Source organism: Lonchura striata, chromosome 1A, assembly GCF_050655825.1.
Source record: "Lonchura striata isolate lonStrDom1 chromosome 1A, ASM5065582v1, whole genome shotgun sequence".
NCBI lineage: Eukaryota > Metazoa > Chordata > Aves > Passeriformes > Estrildidae > Lonchura > Lonchura striata.
The window spans coordinates 15713811-15727793 of record NC_140741.1 but is presented as its reverse complement, the minus strand read 5'-3'; positions in this window follow the sequence as shown (position 1 = coordinate 15727793).

Here is a 13983-nt window from a genome sequence, read left to right as displayed (position 1 = left end):
TCTCTGTGCTGCTTTCAGTTTTAATAAAGTCTGTGTGCCTTCTCCCAGAAAGTGAAGATCCCTTTCTATGCAAAAGTGGAATCAAATCACAGACTGCACTGCCTTATATAACATGCCTTGGCTGTCCACATTCTGATTTTACAAGTACTGTGTTTAAAAGTCTCTCTGAAATGTTCAGTGTGTGTGTGTGTGCATGTGTGTCCAATTTATTTGGAAATGATGAAATGGTTTTCACTCGAACTTTGATCAGCTGCTAGTAAAAAAAAAAAAATCTTATGAATAGAAACAATTTATATTCATTTAAATGAGCAATCATGCAGTTTTCAGAAAAGAGCTGGTTTCCCTGTATGCCTTGAAACCCAAACCCAATAACTTTAGGACAAAAGACTCAAGATGTAAAGCAGTCCAGAGAAAGAAGGGCCTACTGGGCTAGAGAAAGGGACAAATAGCTTAAAGGTAACTTTAAATTTCACATTGATCTCTTCCTAAAAGAACAAGCTCCTGGAGACTTTGCTATACAAGAATGCTAATTTTTCTTTAAAACACAGGACCCTCAACTTTCTAGGCCCAGCTCTTTCCAAATTTCTATTTTTTTTCAACTGATGTAATGAATTCTGGCAGATTGGGAGGGAAAGGGCTGAGAAAGAAGACTTCTCAGGACTGTGAGCCTGCAGCCACAACTTAAGTTTCAGCTCTCCTAAACTGAGATCAGTCACATGTGGAAGGACGCTTTCAATGTCCATGCATCAGAGACAAGGGAAAGGACACAGGGGGTGCTTACAGCTCCTGAGAGCTGTGCTAGCACTGAAGGAGCCTGGGAGGGACTCCTTTCCAAAGGGAAGGGATCTGTTGCAGACACTCCTGGGCACAGAAATGAACGAGGAACGGAGCCTGAGGAAACCTAAGGCTGGACTGGGCCAGCTCACTTCCCCAGCTCTGCCTCCTGACCCGCACTGGCAGCTCATCCTCATGCTTCTCTCCTCATAGACTCAGCTATTTTTTTAAAAAAAGGATAAAACCCAAGTAGTTGGGCTAGCTTCTCTGCACACGTGTCAACTCATCCCATACCCTGAATGTTTGGAGTGAAAAACATTCCACCTGAATTCTTGCAGAGCCTAACCTTTACCTTGGCTAAACCCAGGTGTCCATGCACAGGACACTGGTTTGAGAGGAGTCTGTCTCTCTCCTGCCAACCTTGAGAAAGCCCATCTCTTTCTCCGTTGGGAAGAAGAGCACGTACCCAGCTTGGTTCTCCATTTACAACTGCACTGTGTGACAGATGACAGGCACCTGCAGGTGAAAGTGCCACCATCAGAAAAAGTGGTCCCTTCAACTCACGTGTCGATGTCCAGCAGCAAATGTGGGAAGGAAGGGCCCTGACAGGCTCACACCTGAGCACTGGCGTGGTGTGGGGAAGGTGAGGGACACTCTGGAGATGTGCATGCAGTAGGCAGGCTCCAAAGGGACAGATGGATGAAGATGAGTGTAAAGGAGAGAGAGAGAGAGACCTTGTGTGTGCCCAATGCTGTGTGGGCACAAAAGCCCTCATAAAGGGCACCAAGAAAAGAGCCCCAACACCGAGGTGGATAAGCAAGCATTGATGCGTATCTCATGCAGGTGATGTGGAAAAGAGCAGACTGCACTGGAAATGTGCAGGTGCACACAAGGAACACCATGCACACACCCTTGAGGTTTTGGCTATAAAGAAATTGAAGAGCTTAAATGTCAGTACACGTGTAAGGAAACCCCGACCCCAAAGGTGGGTGCAGGCAGCAGGGCAAGAGTGATGATGATGATGCACCGTAGGGCAGCCAGGAATGCATTAAGAGATAGGTGAAAGTTGGATAGAGACACTCACCTGATGGCAGAGGAAAACTATCAAAAACATGCACATGAAGTGCATCAGAGCACACAAAAATATGTTTGGGGAAGTTGTTTTACCCGTACCACTAAAGGAAGTATTACACCACAATTCTGAGAAGAAAAACCAAGTTTCATAAAAAAGCATGTCTGTCACAGACATAACTGGGATGCTCATGCCCTGGTCCTGTGAAACCGGGCACAGTTTCACTTCTCATCTGTGCTTCCAAGAGTGTAAAGACCTTTTCCCACCCCACAGGTCATGGCTCATGCTGGCAGCCCCACCACACACACACGGGTGAGAAAGGACACTGTGGGTGCTCCCAGGAAAGCCGCTGTGCTCATGCTCAGGCGAAAGGATCCTCCTTTGACAGTAAAATCCCTGTGCTCATAGTAAGGTCCACCTCACTGGAGTAACATCTGTTTTGTGAACTCATGTCTGTCATGCCTGAGGAACATCTGTTTCATCAGCACAGCGTCTGCCACCCCAGAGGAGCATCCCTCGCGCCCCAGCAACATCCCTCATACCAGAGGGTGGCCCCTCACATCCCGGCAGCGCCTCTCATGACACCTCAGGTCTCTCCCACCGCAGCAACAGCACCGAGGCCGCCCCGGGGCCATCCCGCAATCGGCCCCAGCCCCGCGCTCCGGTGGTCCCTCCGCTGCCCCGTGTCGCAGGCGGCTCACCCGGGGGCCGCTGCCCGGCGGCGGCGGCTCGGCCCCCGACGGGCCCTGCCCGGGACAGGGGCCGGCCGCCGCGGGAGCTCCCCGCAGCCCGATGCCCGCAGCCCCCGCTCCGCCCCGACCGGCGGCCGCGGCGGGCCGGGGGAGCTCCCGGGCTCGGCGGCAAAGCGCGGACGCGTCTCCCGGGCTGGGAGCAGCGGCGGACCCCCGGTACCGCCCGCGCCGCCTCCCGCCCCTTCGGGGGCCGCGCAGGAAGGCGCCCGGCCCCGGGACGAGCCGAGCCCGGGGGTCTGCAGCGCCCGGCGCGGCCGAACACCCCCGGCCCCCGGCCTCCTCCTCCTCCCGCCGCCGCCCTCCCGCCGCCGGGCCGGGGCCGCCTCCTACCTGCATCTGCCGGGCGCCGCCGGCGGCAGCGGCAGGTGAGCGGGCGCCCGCGGCGGGCGCGGGGCTCCGCGTCCCGCTCGGCGGCGCGGCGGCCGCAGACCGCGAGGGGACGCACCTGCCCCGGGGCCGCCGCCCCGTCGCCGCGCCGGGCCGAGCCCCTCGCCGGCTGCGAGACGGGAGCGGGGGGACGCCGCCGGCGCTGCCCTCCCCGGGGCTCCGGCAGCGGCGGCACCGAGCGCGGCTCCCGGCCGAAGTTGGCGGCAGCTGCGAGTGCCGGGCCCGGGAGGTGCCGGCGGATCCCGGGGGCTCCGGCCGCCTCCGCCCCGCCTCCCCCCGCCCCGCACCGCCCCCCGCGCCCTGCGCCCGCCCCGCCGCGGGCACCGCCGCCGCCGGGATGGGGCTGGCTGCGGGGGCCGGCCCGGGGCCGAGTTGCGGGCCCGCTGCCGTCGGGGGGGCCGTGCTGGCGAGCGAGGGAGCGACAGAGACGGAACGCCGCGGTGCTGTGCGCTAGAGGCGACCGGGCTGGCTCCCTCCCGCAGCCCCGCCGCGCCCGGAGCGCGGCCCCCGCAGCGAGACTCGGACTCTCGAGTGCCGCTCCCAGCGCATCCCTGCCCTGCTCCCTGCGTGGCTGTCCGGCCCTGAGCTGCGGAGAGCTCCGTGTCCTCCGCTTCTCGCTGTGCGGGCTCACGAGCAGCCGGCTCATGGGGCTCCCGGCCCGGGAGACAAATGTGCTGGGAGCCAAAACCCCTCCAGTACGGGCAGCGGGGTTCCTGGCCTCCGCCAGCGGAAAGCTTTTGACCTGGTGACCTACTGCTTCATCTCAGCAGGGATTTTTGGCATCTGTCTCCCAGTGCGTGTGGGCGGCTGGGTTGCAGTGAAGGTGCGAATGAGGCAGAGCCCGGTTCGGGGATGCTGTTGAAATAGACTGGCAAAGTTTGGCAGAGGATACAGCACATGAAGCTCTTGATGCGGCTGGCACTCAACAAGCACATCTCTCCTTTGCCTGCAACACCAGGAATCACACTGGGGGCTGTCCCCCACCCTCCTTCCCATAAAACTTCACAGATTCACAGCCAGATCCCGTTCTCACTTTTCCTGGCAGAAGCAGGAGTAGCTGCACAGGCATTAGCAGGATCACCGTAAATTTATGTCGGTGTGACTGCAAGTGGTGCCTAGCCCCTGGGCCTGCTGGGCAGCTCAGTGCACAGAGACAGGATTTACATGTCTGACCTCCGAGCTTGGTGGCAGCTCTGCAGCAGCCAGAAGTTACACTTGCTGGGTCCAGGTCCCCATCTCTGGGCCCCACATCATCAGGCATCCATAGTACCCACACAGCAGGAGCTGCAGAGCCTCATACACAGTGCAAAGAGTACCTTGCTGCCCCTACACATACACAGACTCGCACATATAAGGATCCAAGTGGAATTACATCAGGCAGGCATTTGGCCTCTTGGAATTCCTCAAATTTGTACTGGCTTGGGACAAAATGTAGCTTGAGACACACACTATCACAAGCATCTTGTTTCAAATAGCTCTGAGCATCCATTTGGGTTCAGGAGCATTTTTAGAGGAGCAGGTAAGTGTTTGAGTACAGGCTACACACTACAAGTAATTGAAGGCTCCAACTGTCTTAATTTATGACCAACTGTGCCAGTGTTTCCCATCACTGCCATCATTAATGATACTTTCTTTTAATGGGAATAGGAGATAGAGGAGGTACAGCTAGAGGTAAATAGTAACCCACTGTTTGTGGCAGGAAATAAGGAGCCATTGTCCTTGGCGCTGTGTAACTAGAAAGATAATAGTTGGTACAGCAAATGCCAACTAATTAGAGTCAGTCTTGAAATTGCAGCTGGCTGCAGGAACTTTTAGGTGCCAGCTTTTTTTCTCAGAGGTAAAGCCTGTTTACCATATGGGCTGCTGTTCCCTGCTTGTCTGTTGAACTTCTAGCTTGCACATTAAGGCTGCACAGAGGAAAGGCAGGGTGCTGCTCTGGGGAGCCAGCAAACAGCAGGGACCCCTCCTGGGGAGCTGGAGGTGTGGAGTGTAGTAGAACTGAGGCTCGGTAACAAGTTGCTTGGTCTGTAAAGTGCTTCTCTACTTTTGGTGCTACAAGGGACAGCTGGCCACAACAGGTCAGCAAGCCAGAGATCCTTATCCATCCTCACAGGAATCCTCTTGGGGCTGGCCCTGCTTCACACCCTGGGATGATGTCTTACATCAGGGTTAGAGGGAACAGACAAGGAAGGCAGAGCCACTGGACCATCAGCAGAGGTGGTTGGGCAGCACGGGATATATGTATTCCTTCAACCCTTCAGCTATGGGCCACGTGGATTATTCCAAAAAGAGACCAGGTTACTGAAATACCATTCTGGTCTCAGCCTAGTCCATGAGTCCATGAATTCTTGCAGTTTTAATCCATCTTTGATGTCTTCACTCCTGCTATAGTGGGACGAGAAGGGCCATTGGGAGATACATACATGTGTGTCAGGGCGTGCTGGGTGCCAGGAAGGGCAGGAGGGACAGCTGTAGTGTGCATCTCCAAACTGGGTGTGAGTAATTTCTCAGCTGATTACCTGGGAGGCTTGAGAAGAGGTAAAATGTCCTGAGCCAGCAGGAATGAGGTGCATGGCCCATCTCAGAGGACTGTGTCTCACATGAGTTGGTCATGGTGTTGGTGTGGGTGGGTGATGACAGGAGACCACCAGTTGCTTTATCTTACTGTGTCCTCTCTGCTTTGTTTTCTTCCTGGAAGGAAAAAAGTTGATTGCCTTCTTTAATCCTAGTCTCCCCCACAAGATTGCTTTTATCCTCCACCAAAACACCACCCTATGGATGTCATTCCACAGATGTTGTCCACTGAAGCTATTCCTCCATCTAAAGAGCAGGGCAGATAAGAGAAGGGCACTTGTATCCAGCCAGGAGTGGTCCTTACTAGGTGTTGGGAAGAGGGGCACCAGCTGCCCATAAGGAGGGGCTCCTGTCTCGTCTCAGCTTCCAAAGGTGTTGTCCATGTGTTATTTACATGTCCCAGTATCATTAAGCCTTGCTGATTTAATAATGGGCAGCATCCAGAACTGGATCTGGGCAGGATGTGGACTCCAGTCCATGACCAGAGTCTGGGATGTGACTAATATTGGTGGGAGACACTGTACAGCACACCCAGGGAAGATGTTCCATCTGCTCCCTTGCAGAAAGAAGCTTAACCCGTGCAGCTCCCTGGACAGCACAAGCTGTTTTATTTCTCTTCATCTCACTGGAACATTCTTATGGCTCTAATTGCCCTCATGTTCTTCCTTCTCTTCTACTACAGCAGTGGAACTTGTGTCTCTCCCCTCCTGGTCTCTGCTACCAGTGAGCAGGAAAGAGGCTCATAGAGTCTCTGTGAGCAGCACAGAGTCCCAACTACTTGAAATATAGAAATACTAAACTCACTCTGCAGAGAAGAAGAACAATTTAAAATGTATTAAGGAATATAAATCCTTCTCAGTTAAGAGCAGGACCCTGCAGAATATATTGAGAAGCAGGAGACCTTATCACTAGAAGCTCAGCCATGTGGCTCCAACTTCTCTTAACACAGGTGTAGCTCAGACTGTGGTGCTCAGAAGCTCTAATCTCTTGGGAAGTTTCTTCCATCCCTGTTGCACGTGCACAGTCATCTTCCCCCTGGTCATCTGATTCTGTATCCAGGGTAGAGCTGAGGCAGAGATGATGCCTATCCTGGGACAGCTGTCAAGGAGAAAGAATATTCATTATGCTTCTTTGATTGACATGGATCTTTTTTTTTTGTCCTTTATCACTTGCCCCTGGCAGGGGCAATTCCTGTGGTGGGATTTACTACCAGTAGTAGAAACAAGTGAAAGGAAGTGAATTTGAGAGGAACTGGACACGTTTCCAGCAGTGAGCTTGTTATGAGCCAAGGTGGAATTCATGGAATAAAAATCTGGAAATGGAAAAAAAAGAAAAAAAATCTTGAGCTCTTGCCAAAGGAGAGCTCGTTCCAGACAAGCTACCTGATCTGACCTGCCTCGCAGGTGTGAAAACCTTCATTGACCCACCCCCACATTCTCTACCTGCCCTTGCACCACCTCGTTCCCAGCTGCTGTCCTCGTGGGAAGCAGCCAGTTTCCTTGGGGTGTAGAGCTCATGACCTGAGAATCTCTGGCACTCCACAAAAGGAAATATAGGCTAAACATCTGAAACATTTTCCAATGTTGACGTCTTTCAAACGATGGAATTGTCTCCCCAGGGACACGTGGATGCTCCACTCCTTGAGTCAGAGAGGCAGGACCCAACAACGCAGGGGAGGGGGAGAGGTATTTTTGGGAACCTCACTGCTCCTGTATCAGGGAGAGACAGTGAGGGGGGGAGGAAATGAATTAGATTACTTGAATCATTTCCAGCTCTAATTGCTATGATTTTGCAGTAGTTTTCCCAGCCCCAAGTATAACATTAACCATCAAAGCATGATTTCACTCACGGTCAATTAAACCAGGATTCATCTGGCTTGACATCACCAAGAAAAATCCAACCTGGACTCAGGGACACCCTGCTGAGAAAAGACAGGAGCCAGACTGGGGCTGGTCACTGATCATCCTGCAGGATAGGCAGAAGCTGCTGCCTTTAGAGGTGGACATCTCCAAGTATTCTCTTCCCTTTGCCAGCACAGGGCACAAAGGGAACGCAGCAACTGTATGATGTGCAAACACCTTTCCTCACCTCAGTGATGCACTAGTAGGGTCCCTGGGATTGATCTCCCCATGTGGACAGTCCTGCTGGCTGGGGGGCTGCTCCAGAGATCAGATGAAGACAGCCTGCAATGCTGCCTGACATGTGCAGTCCTGCAGAGCCAGGCTACCTCTCCACATTCAGTGGCTACGCTTCACCCTCTGTCCAATTTGCCCCTGGCCTCCTGGTCCTCCAACACGCATCTGGGAACCCATCAAGGGATTCAGTGTCTGGAGCTGCATTCCCAAATGCCGAGGTCCACCGGGTTGGGGGCAGGCCAGGGAATGGCTCTCCCACAGCAGCTCTCCTGCTTGCCACTCTGTGCTCTTCCTCCACGGTCCTGATACAAAGGGGTGAGCCAAGCCATTTCCTGGGTTTAGAAAACCAGGAGATGAAGCAACAAGAAGCCCTTGTGAAGACTCCAGGGTTTAAAGGACACAGCAGTGACCAGGCTGACCTGGTGGGGCGAAGCCCTGCCTTGCCTGTCTCACGTATGTTGGTAGCAAGGCTGGGGAGAGCACAGAGAGTTCAGGTCTCCTCCTGTAGCCCTTTAATCATTAGACAGGCGCTCCCAACAGCAGCTCCTGTGGGCTGGCTGAGTTAAAGTGTAACTGCCCCCATCGGCAGCCCCGCCAGGATCCCTGGCTCCAGGGACCAGGGCAGCACCAGCACCCAGCAAGTGCCACCAGCCCTCACTGCTGGCTGGCAGGGACAGCCCGAGCACAGACTGCTGTGGGAGAGCTGCCCTGCATCCTGTGATGGCCTAGGGATGGGTAGGGCCCTCTTAGGTTTTGTTCCATGGAGCTGGGAGACTTCCCCCATCCCTCCCTCCTATGGACAGATAATCATCACCTGTCCCACGTCACTGCTGGGCAAGGGGGACAGGAGATGGCCCTGGGGCAGCCCAGGGTCCCAAGCCTTGCCACACACAGACCACAGCTCCGTGGTCTGGGGAGGCACAGGGCCACGGCCATAGCCAGACAGTGAGGTAATCTGCCCCTGAACTTCCCTCCTCTCGGACCGAGTCCCTCAGCCTCTTCTACTTGGCTTAAACCCCGAGGTGGAGAGTTGTACATCCTTTCCAAAATTTTTATCGGCATGAATTATGAAAACTCTGGATATTCTTATTGTCCATTCGAATGGCTGATGCTGTTCTAAAATCTTTATTCTTGGCCTTGGTCTCCCCTGCTTCACATGGTAATGAGCTCTGCAGTGCAATTAAACTCAGGCTGTGCTGGTAACCGTGGGATGAGCTTCAGCAGGGGCCACAGCTTGTGGGTGTGAGCAGAGCCTCTGTGTGGGTGTGTGCAGAGAGGTGACAGAGCACCCCTGCCTGCTTCCAGCCCCAGGGCACAGCCACTGCTGGGGCTGGCACCAAGGGCCCCCCTCAATGCCTGACTGCCAGGGAATGATGAAATCCAAACTCCTCCCCTGCCCCAGTCAGAAGGGAATGGTTGCCCTGACAGCCTGCTCCTTCCAGATTACTGGAGTGATGCTGTAGTTCCACAAATCTGGCAAGAACATGTCTCCCAACAGCTGAGCATCCACAGGTGGTTTTGGGAAAAGTGGACACAAGGCTCTGGTTGGGATCTGTGATGAACCCCAGCATCCCCTTCTCCTGTAGCTGCACAGGGGTGGAGGGGATGTGTGTCCCTCCATGTCGTGCTGCCTTCCTTCCTTCCTTCCTTCCTTCCTTCCTTCCCTCCTTCCTTCCTTCCCTCCTTCCCTCCCTCCCTCCCATCCACCCACACAGCAACTTCAGGAGGAGGAAGCCAACACACTTCAGCCATTATATCCAGCTTTCCCATGGAGCATGGAGATGTGTGAGGAATGCTAGGGGAGAGAGGCACAGGGTGGGTGAAGAGAGCCCAGTCTCCTCTCCCTGCCTGGCCCCACAGGCACCGCTGCAGGTGGCTATGGAGGGCAGAACCCCACAAACCCCAAACCTGGGGTGAGAGCCACTCCCTGGGCTTGCTCGGTGCCTCTGCATCCCTGCTGGCCTGGGCACTCCCTGGGTGCCAGCCTGGCACCCTGACGGCCCTGGGGACACGCAGGTGACGCAGCTGGCTTCTGGGGAGGGTGGCACATTCTCTGTGGCCTGGCAGGTGGAAGGGAAGGAAATGAAATGTGCTGAGACACCAAGCCAGGAGGGTGCAACCAGTGCCACCCTCTTCTTTTTTAAAAAGTCCTCAGCAGGCAGCCAAGGCAGTGGGCAGAAGCTGGATGAGTTGGGAGCATCACTGTGCAGAGCAGGACAGTGTTAGGAGGTGTTGGGACTGACTGGGAGGCTGCAGAGGGAGGATTAGGGCAGCAGGCAGGGAGCTCTGTGATATAATGTGACTGCCAGGCCTGTGATTGCAGGTGCTGCCTGGGAGGGATGTCACACAGCCTAGGGACAGGCACTATTTACAGCTAGTGAAGCCACAGCACATTTCCTGTTTTTATTTCTGGGTCCCGCAAATCCCAGGGACTAACTGGAGAGTGTCAGTGGGGCTCTGCAGCTCCTGGTTCTGCTGCTGTCACGTCCTCCTGCAAACCAACCTGGTGACAATAAAGCCTTTGTATGAAAAGCACCATGTTTTGTAGGCTCCAAAGTGCCCTTTGATGACAAATGCCTTTATTTAGTAGTCTCACCTTCACAGTGAGAGCTGAAGGGAACACAAATATAAACCCTGGACACTGAAGCTTATAAATAAATAAATAAATAAATAAATAAATAAATAAATAAATAACATGGAGATACAAAGAAGAAAGAAACCACAAGGCAGTAGATGTTTTTCTTCTAAGGCACTCAGATGAATATGGTCTTGGGGCCCAGCCACCAGACAAAGGGCTGTGCATGGACACTGATGCTCCCATGGCACAAGCAGCCCTTGGCACATCTCAGGGGCTTGTTCATGGAACAAGTGTGTGTGTGTGCCTGTATGTATTTACACATGCAAGAAACTAAAGATGTAGAAACCAATGAGTTTAGCTCAGAATCCTGTAATGTACCTTTGCAAAGGTAAAATTAAAAACATCAGAGTTCCTCCATGTAATTTAAGTGCAATTTTGTATGCATTCTGTATTTCCTGTGGTTGACATCTTGAAGTGATGACTTTGAATTTTCAGCTGGAGACATGGATTTTCCAGGATGTGCACAGCACCTACCTGCTAACGCCACTTGTGGCATCTGAAGTTACAACAAATCACAAAATGTTTCATCACATCCTGGGACTGTAATTATACACACCTGCAAAAAACCAAAGAAAAACTCCCCAAGAAACCCAAAGCAAAAAAATCCCCAAACCCAAAGAAGCCCACAGAAATGATTCATGCCCCAAAATGTATTTACTCATGTGCTTAAGATCCTGTTTTTCACCCTGGAAGGATCTTTTTTGTGGACCTGATTCTTATTTCTGAGCCTTTGCTGTTCACTGAAGCGACATTTTTTCTTTATTTTCCTCCAGGAATGAGAGCTGGAATTATCTTTTTTTTTTTTTTTTTGATAAATGTAGATGGGAACCCTCCTTCCATCACAAGGCTTCAGAGGCTGTGTTTGGAAGAACCAAATGTCATGGAAGATTGTAACCTTGGGTTTTGACATCCTCCAAGATACAGCTTGTATATAATCCCTTTTATAGCAGCACGAATAACATCAGGCACAGAGATCTGTGGAGAGCAAATAAGCTTTTGTGACGTTCAGAGGGCCCAGATCTGTCTCTTGTGGACCTTCAGGAGAATATAAAATTGGGTTTTATGGGGGACCACATAATTCATTGTCTGTGAGTTACAGGAACCTTCCCAAGCACATGGCACCTAAACCCTCAGGCATCAGAGCTCCATTTAGAGGCCTGAACTGCAGCTGGTACATGCTGGCAGAGCAGGGGGAGCTGGCCTTTGACACATCTTTGGCTGATTTGTTCTGCATTTTCTTATATTTCCTCAGCTGTTCCATGTTAAGAAGGTATTAACAGTTAGTGGAGTTGGTGCTGCAGTGTGGGTGCGCTTCAGGACACGCGGGCAGCCCGGACCAGATCAGGTTTGGCTCCAAGCTGGGCATTAAGTGGTGGCTGTCACTGACTCTCACGTGTCCACACATCTTCCCAAAAGATCCGTGACACCGTGGCTGCACAGCGCCGGGCTGCAGCACACGCACAGCCACACAACCCGAGGCTCCGTCCTGCCTGAACCTGCCCAGATATCATCTGGAGATTGCACACCTAACGATGAGCACGAGCAATGGAGCTGTGCTGAGCAGGGCCTCTCAGCAGAAAAACAAACCCAGGGAAAGCTGGTGTCATCCTCTCGAGCCCCTGTCACTGCTGAGCCCTGAGCAGACGCAGAGGGAAGCTCTGGCTCAGCGTTAGGCTGGCTCACTTTTCTGCACTGGTTTCACAATGAAGTCATGGTCCCCTCTGTCACTCACACAGGGGAAGCCTCTGGGTAATCCGTGGTGACATTAGTCTGCAGCTCCATAGGTGGCTTTGATCTGCTCTTCTGACAGATGAGCATAAACCATTGTCACCACTCCTGTTGTCAGGAGTCACCACTTCATTAACTAAAGGGGAAATGGCACCTTGAAGTTACTGTGCTTGGCTTGGGCTACTGGGGGGAGGCTGCAAAGGCTGCTTGGGTGCACCACACCTCCAACATCCATCTGGCAAAGCGCTTGTTCCTGCAGCTCAGTGTGAGCCAGCAGCTGTCCCTGGCACACCAGGATTGTGGGCTGGGTGAGCAGCCAAGGCCTCCTCAGGTCCGTGAGGAACCAGGGGTGACAAATATCAATCCCTCCCTACTGCACCAGGGATGGTTGTGCACACGGATTCCTGATGGGAGATGTGAACTTGCGTTATATTTTGCTGACAAATCCCAGTTTTTTCATTTAATCTGGGTTCCTCCAGGGCCTAGTGAGGGATCTGTTTTGGATGCAAGGTGTCATGTTGCTGCCAAACTAACAGGAGAGGCCCTTCAGAGGGCACTGGTAGGAAGCACAGTCTGTGGTGTGCAATATCACTGCAGAGATGGAGGGTTTTGAATGCACAAGGGGAAAGAGTTTTTATCATCTTTCTTTTATCTGTCCTCAAGGCAGTGTTTCATACTTCTCATATCACTGGGAAAGGAAGAAGAGGCATCTTATAGTATTGCATTAGAAATGGTCACAAAGGAGTTTGCAGGAGACACGAACTTGTTCCCACCATCTCCTGAAGGAGCAGCAGCACCGAGGACTTTGGGGCAGCAGTTCCTGTGTTTGCCACACCTGCCAGATCCCTGACGGCTGTCCAAAGTAACCAGCAAACCCCTCATTTGTAACTACTTTGGATTAAAAAATAAAGGTAACAGAATTGGATGCTGCTTTCTGAGACACACAGAAAGATGGCAGAGCTGAGAAACTGGGCACTTACTGCCTCAAAGCATTTTGTTGATTTGACATCTGAGGAGACAATGGGAGTCGTGGAGTTAGTGCTGAACAGATTGCTGCAAGTGAGCTGAGCCCAGGCAACTGGCAGGAAGTGTGCTCCTAGCCCCACACAAATCCAAAGCAAGGACAGCAGCTGACACAATAGTTGCCAGCTACCATTGTCCTCTCTGGCCTTGCTGAGCAGCAGAATGACCTTGTCACGGTTGTACATCCTCCTCACTGGAGATTCTTGGTTTTCCATACAAAACCTTGTTGTAGGGCCTCCTCTGATGCAGACAATTGAGATGCCAGCATGAATTCCTGGTTCACTTTACGTCTTTGGAGCCCTAAGAGTCTGTAAAAATGTAAGTATTGACCAGTTGTGCCCAGTGCAGCAAAGAGGCACCTTGGGAGCAGAGCCCAGCTCTGCACAAACCTATTAAGAGCTTGGTTACTACTTCAGCTGCATTCTGCTAAAAACGCTTAAACAAAATACCAAAAGAAAAAGGGAAAAGAGGATATCCTGTACTATGAGAGGCTTTTGTGGATTTATACACAAGAGAGTAGCTCCCCAAATAAACTCCTTGGTAGAGTCAAAATTATTGAGAAGGAGTCGCTCAGGCATCAGACTGGGTGAGAGAGCAGCAATGCAGACTCACTCATCTGTGATGCTGTGCTACTGCTGAACCTCCCTGGGTGGAGGGTGCCATGAGCCTGAGTTGAAGTTCCCGGCTGCTCCTGCTGCTGAACCCTGGCTCTCTCTGAAAACCACCTTACACATCACCACATGGATTGGGAAAACAGATCTGAATCCAAAATATGCTACTTTATAATGAAGGATATCAGCAAAAGTGGCAACAGTTCAAAATAACCTTAGAAGGAGCTTTCTCAAACTTCAATGACTACCACCACCACCACACTCATAGTAACTCTTAATGCTAAATTAA